The sequence below is a fragment of the Solanum verrucosum genome, unplaced genomic scaffold, assembly GCF_900185275.1.
Source record: "Solanum verrucosum unplaced genomic scaffold, falcon-dt-bn FXZP01000125.1, whole genome shotgun sequence".
NCBI lineage: Eukaryota > Viridiplantae > Streptophyta > Magnoliopsida > Solanales > Solanaceae > Solanum > Solanum verrucosum.
Genome location: NW_026019923.1, coordinates 2,368,929 through 2,383,607, shown reverse-complemented (window position 1 = coordinate 2,383,607; position 14,679 = coordinate 2,368,929).

Genomic DNA, 14,679 nt, shown 5'->3' with positions numbered 1-14,679 from the left:
CACCATAGATTGCACCGTTGGCAACAGCGCTTTTGAGTGCCCCTAACCTTGAGGGGGCCGTAGATCGAGTTCTGGGCTAAGGTTACCAGTTTCGCAGCCTTTCGAAACTCCCTTCTGGAAATTTCTACCTAAACTTGCGGCTTCTTTCATCAAAGATAGGTGTGAGCTAATTTTCTCGCTAAACCCCAGAGGACTGATACTATAAGTAGGACAAAGGCCTTTAAAGAGAAATGAAAGGATTTTTTGAGCATTTTTCCACGGAGCGGTGCCGGTGCGCTAGCTTAAGGAAAGCAGTTCGTTCTGCATCAATTGTACAATAAAATATATCTCGATTGAACTAAGGAAGAACAAAAAATCTTCGCTCGAGTGTCCGGAAAAGCATCTAACGAAGCAAGAAGTCCTTGAACTTTCCTTGGGCCTGTTGATCGGCTTGGAGTTCCATATCTCTGAAGAGTAACTGCTAGCGCGCAACAGCTTAACTTTAGTTACCAATGAAGACATGAATCGTCGAATGAAATCTGTACAATTTATCAATCTTGACTGCTGGCGGACGTATAACTATCGTCCGCAGTCAACCTTACTTCGGTACAAAGGATTGATGTGTCACAATGTGCCCCGTGGGTACAAACAAGATTGAAAGGGTCAACAATCCCTTACTTTAGTAAGCAACCTCAGTTCCCTTACTTGTCCTCTTTGAGCTTAGGTCAGCAAGAAGTCATCCCCGAGGAAAGAATGAGTCTTCGGCGAGCCGGTACCCCTCAAACTCCGTAGGTAATTCGAGACATTTCAAGAAGAATAAGATAAGCTAACACAAAAAAGTCGATTTGATTGACAATATTTCTCTGTAAATCTATTCGGATGATATGCTAATTTATGCAGCCGAGTCACGAGGGCTTCTTAAATTCGTTCTCGAATGATTCATCGATGGAATTAGGCCTAGTTGTATGAAAATTTCTTGTGATTCCCCCTCTTTCTTCGACAAAGGCATACATGCGCCAGGTATGATGAAATCCTCTTTTCGAATAGGAATTGATTCGATCTTATTATTAGAATATTCAGATTCAATTGAATATACTGTTTTCAAGAAGGAATCGCCATCACCAGTGGAAGTTGAACCCGGCGCTCCTAACCCAACCCCTTCCTTCGTAGAGCCCGTGTATTGTAAGTGATCCGAACCTGCCCGGAGCGAGCCTCCCATAGAGGCAAGTGAAGTTGGTGAGCCGTATGATGGGCAACTATCTCCTGCGGTTCGGAGAGGACTCAGCTGTTAGTTAGTACCCCTTGGTTTGAGGGTAGAATAAAATAATATAGAGGGCAAGGATGGAAGATGGTAGAAATCGGTTTTTAGCAAAAACAGCTTTGGGAAAGATTTTGAAGCAAAAAGCAAAAACATACAAGTGTCAAATGCATAAGTCTACAAAATTAAATAAAATAGTAAAAGATAATAAAGAGTAAATTCCAAAAACACCTTCCTCTGGGATTCCTCTTAAAATTATTCATAACTAATTTTATATAATTAAAACTCACATTATTAATATATTTAAAATTAATAGACACATGTTAGTACTATATGTCTAACTAATTCATTTTTTTAATTAAAAGTTGAGGTTTATACTTAATTAAATGTTTATTAATTATTTTGTCAAAATTTTCAATGAATATTTTAATTTGCCGATAGTGCCCAAACTTTTACGCTCCATCGCCATCGACCAAATTTGTAGTAATATGTGTTTTTTAAATATTAAAAATATAGAGTAATGTACTAGTATTTTTTTTAAAATTTAAATAAAAAAGAAATGTTTTGAGCATAGTGAAATAAATCGTACCTATGGAGTACCAAATTTATCTTCTTGGATTCTCTGTTTTTTTTTTTCTGGAAAAGCTACCTTTCAATCAAAGTTAAAGTTCCCTCTTTCTAGGCTTTTTCTAAATAAAGGTCCAATCAAAGATAAAGTTTTGGTTTCTCCCAGGCGTCTTTTACGGTAAACGGAGAAATAATTTTTAATACGAAGTACTATAAGTTTTATATATATTATAATTTAATTAGATATTAAAATTTTAATATTTTTGATGATCTTTTTCCATGATTAAATAAAAAGAAAAAATTAATTTCGAAATAACATATTATTTCCGGTTTCAACCGATTAATAAAATAATAATAATATTTCAGATTAAGTTGTGCACAAATGAAACCCTTTATTTATTTATCGGAAAAGGGTCAAAAATACCCTTAGACTATTTGAAAAGGTTTTAAAAATACCCTCCATCTATCTATTGGGCTAAAAATACCCCTCCATCCACCTTTTTGGCCTATTTTTACCCTTAAAACTTGAACAGATTTTTTAAAATTATTATTAGTAGTACTACTTATTACGTGGCGTCTTCCTATTGGATAAAATAAAATCCCCAACTCACCAATTTTTTCCAGCCTGCCCGACCCATACTACATTCCTATGACCCAAATCCAACTAAACACAAGTGACCCAAATTTAATACACACCCTCTCGTCTTTCTTTTTGGAGCAATTCTTTAAAGGAATCCATGAAGTAGAGGCAGACAACTAACCCCAAACTTTCCTCGTAGCCGTCGCCATTAATTTTTTCTTTTTCAAATAAAGCACGTATTTTTCGAAGAACAATTGAATTTTAATATGATCATAAGGAAATCAGAGAATTAAAAGTTTAAATAGATTATGAATTATTGAAGTATTCAACTAGATCGGATCAAACAGAACAAACCAAATATGAATGAGACTGTATTGGGAGTAATATATTATTAAGAGGGGCAATAATTATTCATATAAAGGTCAACAAGATGAAAAAAAAATAATAAGGGAGAAATAATTTTTTAAAATTCTTCAATGAATTCGTCATGGGAATGATGAGGTTGCCTCTGGCATCTGCTTCATGGATTGTTAAAAAAAATTGCTGCTCCAAAAAAAAAAAAAGAAATGCTGCTCCACGAAGAAGACGAACAGGGTGAGAATATTAAATTTGGGATTCCTTGTGTAATTGTGTTTAATGGAATTTGGGTCACGGAGTTGCGGGTTTTGATCAGGGCGGGTTGGAAAAAATTGGTTAATTGGGAATTTTATTTTATCCAATAGGAGGACGCCACGTAATAAGTAGTACTAATAATAATAATCTTTAAAAATCTGTTAAGTTTTAAGGGTAAAAATAGGCCAAAAAGATGGATTGAGGGGTATTTTTAGACCAATAGATGAATGAAGGGTATATTTAAACCTTTTCGAATAGTTTGAGGGTATTTTTGACCCTTTTCCGTTTATTTATTTATTTGAAGGGGCTCAAGTTATAAGGAGTATTTGTATTTCCAAGGGACAAATTAGTACAATTAGAAGCAAAAAATTGAAACGTTACCACACTACTCCTTTAATTAACCAATTAAATTACTTATTTCATATTAAATTACAAAAATAGCCTCTTTGAACTTTTCCGTCAATTTCTCCTCACATTTACTAATCACTCTTATTAATAGTAAAAAAATAAAAATAAAATAATAGTAGGTAAAAAATAAAAATAATATAGCGAATTGTAGTAGTATCTTTATTTTTTTGGATCATTTACCTATTTCTTTTTTCAAAATTACAAATATTTCATAAAAAAATTTAAAATTCGGATAGATGAGGGATTAATGCGAGATGGGTAAGATGTATTCTAGAAGAAATTTTTTGATTTTTTTTTAGAAATTATAAAAGACTAATATGTGTATTTATGTAAATTTTTTTTTTTTTTTTTTAATGAAAAAGAAATGTTTTGGGCCTAGTGTTCAAAAATCTGAAGCCCAGAAAAATTTTATTCTGTGAGAGGTATAAAATTACGTGGTAGACAATACTTGTATGACTACCTCTCAGATTTTGCCAAGTGGAGTTTGGCTCCCACTTGCAGAAAATGTGTTATTTCCGTTTCTTTCTCCTTTTCCTTATATCTTCTTCGAAAATATTTCTCTTATTTAGAAATGGGAGTTTGGAGGACCAACATTGCACTAAAGAGTTGGACTAAAAGCTATAGAAATTGTACATTGAGGCCCACCAAAAAGGTGAACTAAAGTAACTTCATCTACTTCTACTTTTTCTACACATATTTTTCTTTAATAAAATAATTATTGCCTCCATTTTTTTTTTAATTTTTAACATTTTTTTTTAATTTTAAAACATTGGAAATTTTATGTTAAAAATTTAAATAATAGAAAAAATGATTTATTTAACTTTTATCAACATCAATACTACTAATTTATTTGACGTTTTTTCTTAATCTTCATCTCATCATTAATGTTATTTATAAAATTTTCTTAAATCACTTATTTTTTCTTTTTTAACTCTTTTATATATATAAAAGTTGGATATGTAAATGATGATGTCACATTTCTTAGAAGCTAAGATTACTATTTATCTAATTTCTCCAAAAAAAATTTAAAAAATGAAGATATCATACGCAAATTTATGGTTAAACTTAAACTATTTGATTCTCGAAAAATAAAAAGTCTCACATAAAATGGGACAGACGAAGGATAACTCTCAATTAAATTTATTTCACTTTTTATTTTCCATTTTTAACATAATTTTTCAAGTTGGATTTCTAGGAATTCTATAGTAGACCCATTTAAATTTTACTTTTTTGTTTTAAATTAGAGAACTTGGCCGCACTTCGCGCGATCATTTAAATTAAATATTTTTGATTAATTTTATATTTACTTTGTTGTTTAATCGTAATATTATTATTTGTCTTAATTATATGAAGATTGTGAAAAAAAATAAAGCTTCACAAATTTTACATCTATTAAATGAGGAAGAATATATTTTTTATCAAATAAGTTAAGATATATTTGCTAATAACAAATTCTTCCATTGCATGAAGTTCATCCTTTAATATATAATATATATTTCGGTCTACCATTCTCCTTAAATGTCTAAGAAATATCTCATAATGTCAAATAAGACTGTAATACTCCTTCTGTCCCTAATTACTTGTCCACTTTTAAATTTACACATTTATTAAGAAATCAATTAATGACATTGTGAGTTTATCATTTTACCCCTATTAATTATGAAGTAGATGAAAAGTTCTGCAATTTTCAAAGTAATTAGTCATTTAATTGAGGGTATAATAGGTAAAAAAATATTCTTTCTTGATTTGTCAAAATGGACAAGTAATTAGAGACAACTATAAAAGGAAAAGTAAACAAGTAATTAGGGACAGAGGGAGTACTAAACAAATGCATCAACAAATGAAATTTATATTAAAAATATATTGAATAATGACGTAATGATACCTTAATAGAATTTCCTATCCATTTACAAAAAGAAAACCTTCACCCTTTCAATTTCGTTATATCTTCTTATTTAGTAGAAGAATCATCATTTATTATATTCTACTCCACCTTAATTTGTACCATCAGAGTTTTAAGAATAAACATTAAATTTTAAATCGAAATAAAAATTCATTGAAAAATGACAGAAAAAATAATAATAGTATATGAAAATTAAAATAAGGTGCAAGAAAAGCCTTTTCACGATAATTTTTTGAAATATATTGACAACAATTAAAATGAAGCTGTTATTTTATCTTTAAAATTAAGTTTGATTGAATTGAATTAGTACAATGAGAAAAAATATTAAACTAATAACTTTTTCATGTTATTAAATGCATTTTATTTTTAATTGAGTAGTAGATTAAAAGTTCTGAATTAGGATATTAAAATAATATCTTACTCTCTCCTTAATTATTATGGTATTGCAAACATTTATTTTCCTTAAATCGTGATTCATTTTCCATTTACAGTTATATCCAATTAATTTCTAATGTATTGAATGTGGTTATGGGATATTCAAATAATATCTTTATTTTTCCTTAATCATAATAAAATTATAATTTAACATTTATTTTTCTGAAATGATAATTTTGTTTTAATTCCTAGAACATGTTGTTTACTATATTGAATGTAATTATAATAAAACATATTGTATTTAGTATGACAAAAGAACTCAAAAATTGGAGAAATTAGATAAATAGTAATCTTAACTTCTAAGAAATGTCACATCATCATTTACATATCCAACTTTATATATATAAAAGAGTTAAAAAAGAAAAAATAAGTGATTAAACAAAATTATATAAATAACATTAATGATGAGATGAAGATTAAGAAAAAACGTCAAAAAAATTTGTAGTATTGATGATGATAAAAGTTAAATAAATCATTTTTTCTATTATTAAAATTTTTAACATAAAATTTCCAATCTTTTAAAATTAAAAATAAATGTTAAAAAAAAAATCGAGGCAATAATTATTTTAAAGAAAAATATAACCAAAATTGTCAAAAAAAATTAATAAAAATAAATAACTATCTATTCGTAAGAATGGTGTCACTACATTTTCTATTTTAACTTTATTGTTACGTATGGATAGAAACTTTTACAAGAAGAAATGATCCAAAAATTTAAAAATAATGATTCCTTAAATGGTGATTCCTTTTCCATTTACAGCTTTTCAATTATTTTTTAATGTATTATATATGGTTATGGATATTGGAATAATAATTTTATCTTTCCTTAATCATAATAAATTCTATTTTAACCTTTGTTTTTGTGAAATGATAATTTTCTTTTCATTCGTACAACATATTGATTAATATATTAAATGTAATTATAATAAAACATGTTGTATTTAGTATGACAAAATAATTCAAAAATTGTAAAAATTAAATAAATAGTAATCCTAACTTCTAAGAAATGTCACAAATATATATATATATCTATCTAAGAAAATGATATAAATTACATTAATGATGAAATGAAGATTAAGAAAAGAAGTAAAACAAATTAATAATAATATTGATGATGATAGGAGTTAAATAAATCATTTTTTATATTTTGTAAATTTTCAATATAAATTTTTCAGTCTTTTAAAATTAGAAAATGCTAAAAAAATAAAAGTAAAACTAAAAATCGAGGCAATAATTATTTTAAGGAAAAAATAACAAAAAATGTCAGAAACATTGATCAGAATAAATAAGTATCTATTGCTAAGAAGGTGTCACCCCACATTTTCTATTTTAGTTTTATTATTACATATAGATAGAAACTTTAAGATGAAGAATGATCCAAAAATTTTAAAAATTACAAATCAATTATGTAAAAATACATGTGTAATTCTTATAAAGTTATAATAACTAATTTCTTCAAATAAATAATTAAATGAAAGAAAAAAAGTAATTAAGAAAATAATATAAATAACACTAATTATGAGATTAATAGCATTAACTAAGTATGATCATCTTTTTAAATTCTTTTTTAAGAAAATATATATAAACTTTAATTAAAGATAAATAAGAAAAAAAAACTTTAATTAAAGATACAAAAATCAAGACAAAATAAAAGAAGAAAGAAATTAGAAGAATAATGAGGTTGAAAGAAATAATATCTAATTTTCTCTCTTTCCAAATCACAAAATAAATTTTTATTTGTTCTCCTCCTAATTTGATACGAATTCCATAAATAGAATGATTTTTTCTCCAAATAATTTTTCTTACCCTTTGAAACACTAATCAGGCTTCTTATAATTTCTCAACCACAATGAATTTTCTCTCCTTGTAGGAGGAATAAACATTTTTTCAAAAAGTCTTTTATTTTGAAAAGAATTTTTTGTTACATAATCTCTTTCTTTACATCAATGTCTTCACAAGAATAATGAGATATTCTCTCTTTCTCTTTTGTTAAAAAATCACATGACCTAGAAATTTGATGGACATCTTAGTGACAAAAGTTGATACCATATATTGATCATTATCGTCAGAAGAAGAAGAGCCAAAGTGAAGAAATTTGTTCTTATTTGTTACAAATGCTCAACTATTTTGTTTTTATTTTATAGGCTAAATAATTATAAACAGTTATAAAAAATGAATAGTTTTTATCTTTTCATCTTCCATTTTCATTTACTTAAATCTATATTAGTGTAATGGATGTTATAAAGGGCATAGTTAATCGGGTATGACATAAATACTTTTTTTTTAAATACAAATAAAAAATACAAAACAAAGATAAAATGTCAAAAAAAGGAAAAAAAACGATGAATACAAATACTGGTCATAGAGAGATGCCACATCAAATTGTCAATATTCAGCTTTATATATACATATATAGGTTCATACCCTTAGATGTTATTTTATTACTTTAGCTGGCATTGACATTTTTGTAAATCTGATATCTACTTTGGAACATTTTATAATGTGGTATAGGCTGACAATTGAGATCATAAATTTAAAATAATAAAATTTAATTTATTATAATACTAATATCAATATCATAAAGATATATATATATCATTTAAAAAATATATAAAAAGTATTATAAATTGTAATAATTAACCGTTTTTTTTTTAAATCATATAACTAATTTGATTTACACTCCAAAATTCATAGGTGTCACATAATTTACACATTAATTCTTCATTACTTAATATATGTAATTATATCAATGACATATAAATTGAAATTAAAAAATACATATTTTATTTGAAAATCACGTAATAGTATTATAAGGTATAATAATTAACAACTTAACATATTTTAAAATTTTAGTTGACTCTCCGAATTCCATACGTTTCATGTAATTGAGACAGAGAAAAACATATATTGGTTTAAAATTAATAAAAAATATTATAAATTATAATAATTAACAACTTAAAATTTATAAAAAAAATCCTTTAAAATTTTTTAGTTGGCTCTCCAAATTCAATCGGTATTACAATAATTAAAACATAGAAATTAACATAGATTGGACTCCTACTGACATTTATGTTTCCTTTTTCTAATTTTTTTCTTTTATACTTTATATAAATAATTTTTTTATGTAAAAAGTATTATAAATCATAATAATTAATAGCTTAAAATATTTCAAAACATATAAAAAGTTTTTGTTAACTTTCAAAATTTCATCTATACCGCATAAATTGGGAGAAATATAGATATATAGATATTTTAAGTTGCTAATTATTGTGAGTTATAGTACGTTTTATGTAATTTTCATATATATTACTCGGTCCTGATTTATGTGATACAAATGAAATTTCAAAAGTCAATGAATTTTTTATAAGTTTTTTTTTATATTAACTTGTTAATTATTGTGATTTCTAATATATTTACGTAAAACATACTCTAAATACAAATAATTAGCAATTTAAAATATATAAAAACTTACTAAAAAATTGATTAACTTCAAATTTCATATGTACCACATAAATTAAAACAAAAACAGTAACATATATTGGGCCCCGTGCTGGCACGGGGTCCTATATCTAGTAACTTGATATATGAGGCACTATTTTTGAATATTATTGTTTCTCTCTCCTGGCCTACTTAATTTATGAATAAAAAATTATGTGGGTCCTATTCGTTTTATTTTACATTTTTATTTTTTTTCCCATACATTTTACTCTACATTCGTTAACTTGATATATGAGGCATTATTTTTGAATTAAAAAGGTATGTAGGTCCCACTTTTCCTATTAAATATTATTGTTTCTCTCTCCTGGCCTACTTAATTTATGAATAAAAAATTATGTGGGTCCTATTCGTTTTATTTTACATTTTTATTTTTTTTCCCATACATTTTACTCTACATTCGTTAACTTGATATATGTATGAGGCCTTATTTTTGAATTAAAAAGGTATGTAGGTCCCACTTTTCCTATTAAATATTATTGTTTCTCTCTCCTGGCCTACTTAATTTATGAATAAAAAATTATGTGGGTCCTATTCGTTTTATTTTACATTTCTATTTTTTTTCCCATACATTTTACTCTACATTCGTTAACTTGATATATGAGGCATTATTTTTGAATTAAAAAGGCAGGTAGGTCCCACTTTTCCTATTAAATATTATTGTTTCTCTCTCCTGGCCTACTTAATTTATGAATAAAAAATTATGTGGGTCCTATTCGTTTTATTTTACATTTTTATTTTTTTTCCCATACATTTTACTCTACATTCGTTAACTTGATATATGTACGAGGCATTATTTTTGAATTAAAAAGGTATGTAGGTCCCACTTTTCCTATTAAATATTATTGTTTCTCTCTCCTGGCCTACTTAATTTATGAATAAAAAATTATGTGGGTCCTATTCGTTTTATTTTACATTTTTATTTTTTTTCCCATACATTTTACTCTACATTCGTTAACTTGATATATGTACGAGGCATTATTTTTGAATTAAAAAGGTATGTAGGTCCCACTTTTCCTATTAAATATTATTGTTTCTCTCTCCTGGCCTACTTAATTTATGAATAAAAAATTATGTGGGTCCTATTAGGTTTAGAAAGAAGTGCACTCGATACGCGGACATTGTAAAATCCTTTATTTATTTATTGGGTAGAAGGGGGCTCAAGTTAATATTTTAGATAAAGAAAAGGACTGTAAAATAAATAATCTAACACAGAAGTACATTAGGGTTGCCAGGAAGTGCAACTGGCAGTCGGACCCGTTGCAGTGTTGCCGAATCTCTTCTTCCTACTTTCTACCCTCTATCAAAAATATAAACCCATTAATAGATCTAGATTGTTAATTCTCATGTTTAATCTATGCTTGTCTTCGATCTAAATTCAAGAAGAATACACCGTATGTCATGATTTTTTACCTGTAATATCCTTGAGATAATTCATTGTTATTTTTCCTTTTTTTATCATAAGTTTAGATTTTTGATGTGCTCATCAAAAGTTTTGATGTTTGATCTATTGAATGGTAGAATTTTTTGTATCTCTAAGTCCTCCAAGTATTGAGTTGTGTTCTTCTGAGTTTTAATTTTTGACATCTTGAATAGTTGAATTGTAGAATTCAATTTACATCTCAGAGTTTTGATTTTTGACATCTTGAATGGTTGAGTTGTAGAATTAATTTATATAGTACGCGTGAAATTGACAAGTAAAACAAAAATCTTAATATGTTTTCTGAATATCATAAATTATTTATTATTGTGACCTATAATATATATTACTTTCACGGTTTCAATTTATATAACAAAAATAAAATTTTGAAATTTAGATTTTTAATATATATTTCTAAATATCGTATGAGGGTAGAATAAAATAATATAGAGGGCAAGGATGGAAGCTGGTAGAAATTGGTATTTAGCAAAAACAGCTTTTGGGAAAGATTTGAAGGAAAAAGCAAAATCATACAAGTGTCAAATGCTTAAGTCTACAAAATTAAATAAAATAGTAAAAGATAATATAGAGTAAATTCCAAAAACACCCTCCTCTAGTATTCCTCTTAAAAGTATTCATATCTAATTTTTATATAATTAAAAAATTCACATTTCTAATATCTTTAAAATTAATAGACACATGTTAGTACTATATGTCTAACTAATTCATTTTTTTAATTAAAAGTTGAGGTATATACTTAATGAAATGTTTATTAATTATTTGTCCTAATTTTCAATGAATATTTTAATTTGCCGATAGTGCCCAAACTTTTCCGATCCATCGCCATCGACCAAATTTGTAGTAATATGTTTTTTTAAATATAAAAAATATAGAGTAAAGTAGTAGTATTTTTTTTAGTTTAAATAAAAAAGAAATGTTTTGGGCCTAGTGAAATAAATCGTACCTACTTATTCCCAAAATTTATCTCCTTGGATTCTCTGTTATTTTTTTTTTTCTGGAAAAGCTACCTTTCAATCAAAGTTAAAGTTCCCTCTTTTCCAGGCTTTTCTAAATACGAAGTGTTATTAGTTTGATTAAATATAAATTTTTTAAGAATATATAATATAATTTAATTAGATTAAAATTTGAATATTCTTAATGATCTTTTTCCACGTTTAAATAAAAAGAAAAAATTAATTACGAAATAACATACTATTATTGTGCACAAATGAAACCCTTTATTTATTTATTTATTAGGGTGAAGGGGCTCAAGTTATACGGAGTATTTGCATTTCCGAGGGACAAATTAGTACAATAGATGCAAAAAATTGAATCGCAACCACACTACTTCTTTAATTAATCAATTAAATTACTTATTTCATGTTAAATTACAAAAATAGCCTCTTTGAGCATTTCCGTCAATTTCTCCTCACATTCACTAATCACTCTTATTAATAGTAATAAAATAAAAATAAAAATAGATAGTTTAGGGATACTATTGCCTTATCCCATATATTATTTTAAATTTTATTTTTTAGAGAAAATAGAAGCACGATTACGGTAAGATTTTGCATCTACAACTATGAAAGAATTTAGATTTTCACGGTGAAAGAAAGATAGATTATGCTTCTAATAATAAAAATAAACATTTAATTTTTTTCCATATATTTTAGATTTCTTAATGCTAGTCTTTTAATGAACGGAAAAGGGTCAAAAATATTCTTAAACTATTCGAAATAGATCATATTTATCCTTAAACTATATTTCAGCTCAAAACTACTCTTCCCGTCAAACTATTGGGTCAAAAGTGTCTTTCTTATAAACGGAAGTTGTTAAATGCCATGTGGATGCCACATTGCACGCTAATAGGGTTCAACTGCCACATTGAGTAAACGGAAAAGGGTAAAAAATACCCTTAAACTATCCGAAATAACTTATATATACCCTTAAACTATATTTCGGCTCAAAACTACCCTTCCCATCAAACTATTAGGTCAAAACTACCTTTCTTATTAACAAAAGTTGTTAAATGCCATGTGGATGCCACATTGCATGCCAATAGGGTTTCACAGCCACATAGACTAAATTCCAATTACTTTCTCCACCCCTTTCATTATTTTGCAGAGACGATTTCATCCCTTCTCCCTCATTTCGCGGCTATGGTTTCATAGTTTTTCTTCATGGCTGGGTTTCAAAGTGGATATTCGTGGTTGTAGGTTAGTGATTTTTTTTCTTATTTTGTTATGTTTACGATTTCAAAGCATGAAAGTTAGGATTTCACAACTTTTCCCTCAGTTCCCGGCTAGGATTTCATAGCTTTCTTCGGGGCTGACTTTCAAAGTGGATATTCGTGGTTGTAGGTTAATAAATCTTTTTTCTTATTTTATTATGTTTATGATTTCAAAACGTGATAGTTAGGATTTCACAAAGCAGATGAGAACGAGTCGGGAGGGGACGAAAAAGTCCAAGAAGAGAAAGAATTATCATTCTGTTGTTGTAGATCAGGGAGTTCAATTATGTCATTACTAATAGGATTGAAAAAAATATGCCGCGGTTACCATGACTCATCAGTAACCAATTAGCTTTTGAACTTCGAATTCGGGAATTCCTCAATTTCAATATTGCTTAGTCGTCACCACATTGTACACGGGATGAAAGAATTCTACAATTCTGGTATTTCCACGCAAGGTGATCAAACAAAGCAATTTTTCTGGTTGACAAGGACGAGGTGGAGTTATCATGGGTGCGTAGCACCATCTTTTACAAACTGCACGGAAATTAAAGTATTCTCCAGCAACGAGACGTGATGATATTAATCCTACTATGTCCGATGAAATACAAGACCACAATGCATCCTCCATCGTCGTTGAGAAAAATTGTGTTTGTGAAAGTTATCGACTTGTTATTATCCTATTTATTTAAATTAGAACAAGAATTGCGTTAGTTCTGTTCTTATTCAAATAAAAGTTGTCCTTTTCTTTAACGCATTTGAACTCATGATCAGCCGAAAGAGTAATTTAAATTTAAATAGAAATATAATTGGCAATGTTTTTATTTATTAATTTAAATAGAAACATAATAGGCAATGTTTTATTTATGGAACTCCCAAGTATATTTATGAAAAAGGAAGGAAAACAAATTTCGTTGTCCTACATCTATTCTAATTTATTTTCCTTGTGGTATTTGAACTTATTAATCATTATTTAATATAAAGTTAGATTCTTTAACCACATATTATTACAATTATCGTTTTCAGAACCTCGAAAACAAAACAGAGTTTTGCCATGGGTAAAAAACTTCCTTGGTTTGTTTTTTCTCTCTCTTACAAATACAAATTTGCAATGGAAATTAATTTTCTCTAAAAGGTCTAATTATTTGTGTTTCTATTTTTTGCAAACCAGAGATGAAGTTGGAAGAATACAACAAAAAAAAGAATATGGAATCTGCTCAACCACCGTATTCTGCACAACACCCTTGGCTTGTTATTTGTTTTGGAGGGGAACTGGAAAATCAGACTTTTTTCAGTGTATCAGAAGATCGATATTATATGAGTCGAATTCCTGAACTTAAAGAGAAACTAATACGTGCTTATGCTGATGAGTGGCTATTGTTAGAAAGTATTTATTCTAGTGATTGTTATCTTTGGAATCTTATTTCAAACGATAAAATTCAGCTATCGCCACTTTCTAGTGAGTGCGAAATACTGATGTGCCTCTTGTCTGCACCACCCCATGATCCTGAATGTCAAATTCTCTTTCTAATTAAAGAAACTGAGAATGAGGATGATGATGAAAACGGCGAGGATGTGGATCTGGATGATGAGAATGACGAGGATGAGGATGAGGATGAGGATGAGGATGAGGATGATGATGAGAACGACGAGGATGTGAATCCGCCTACTCTTTACTTTTGCAAGCCAGGTTATAATGAAGAGTTTCATAAACAAGAAGTACAATCAATTATTGGAGATTGGCGTCTTGGGATCTGGACAGTTTTCAAGAGAAAATTTTATATATTAACCT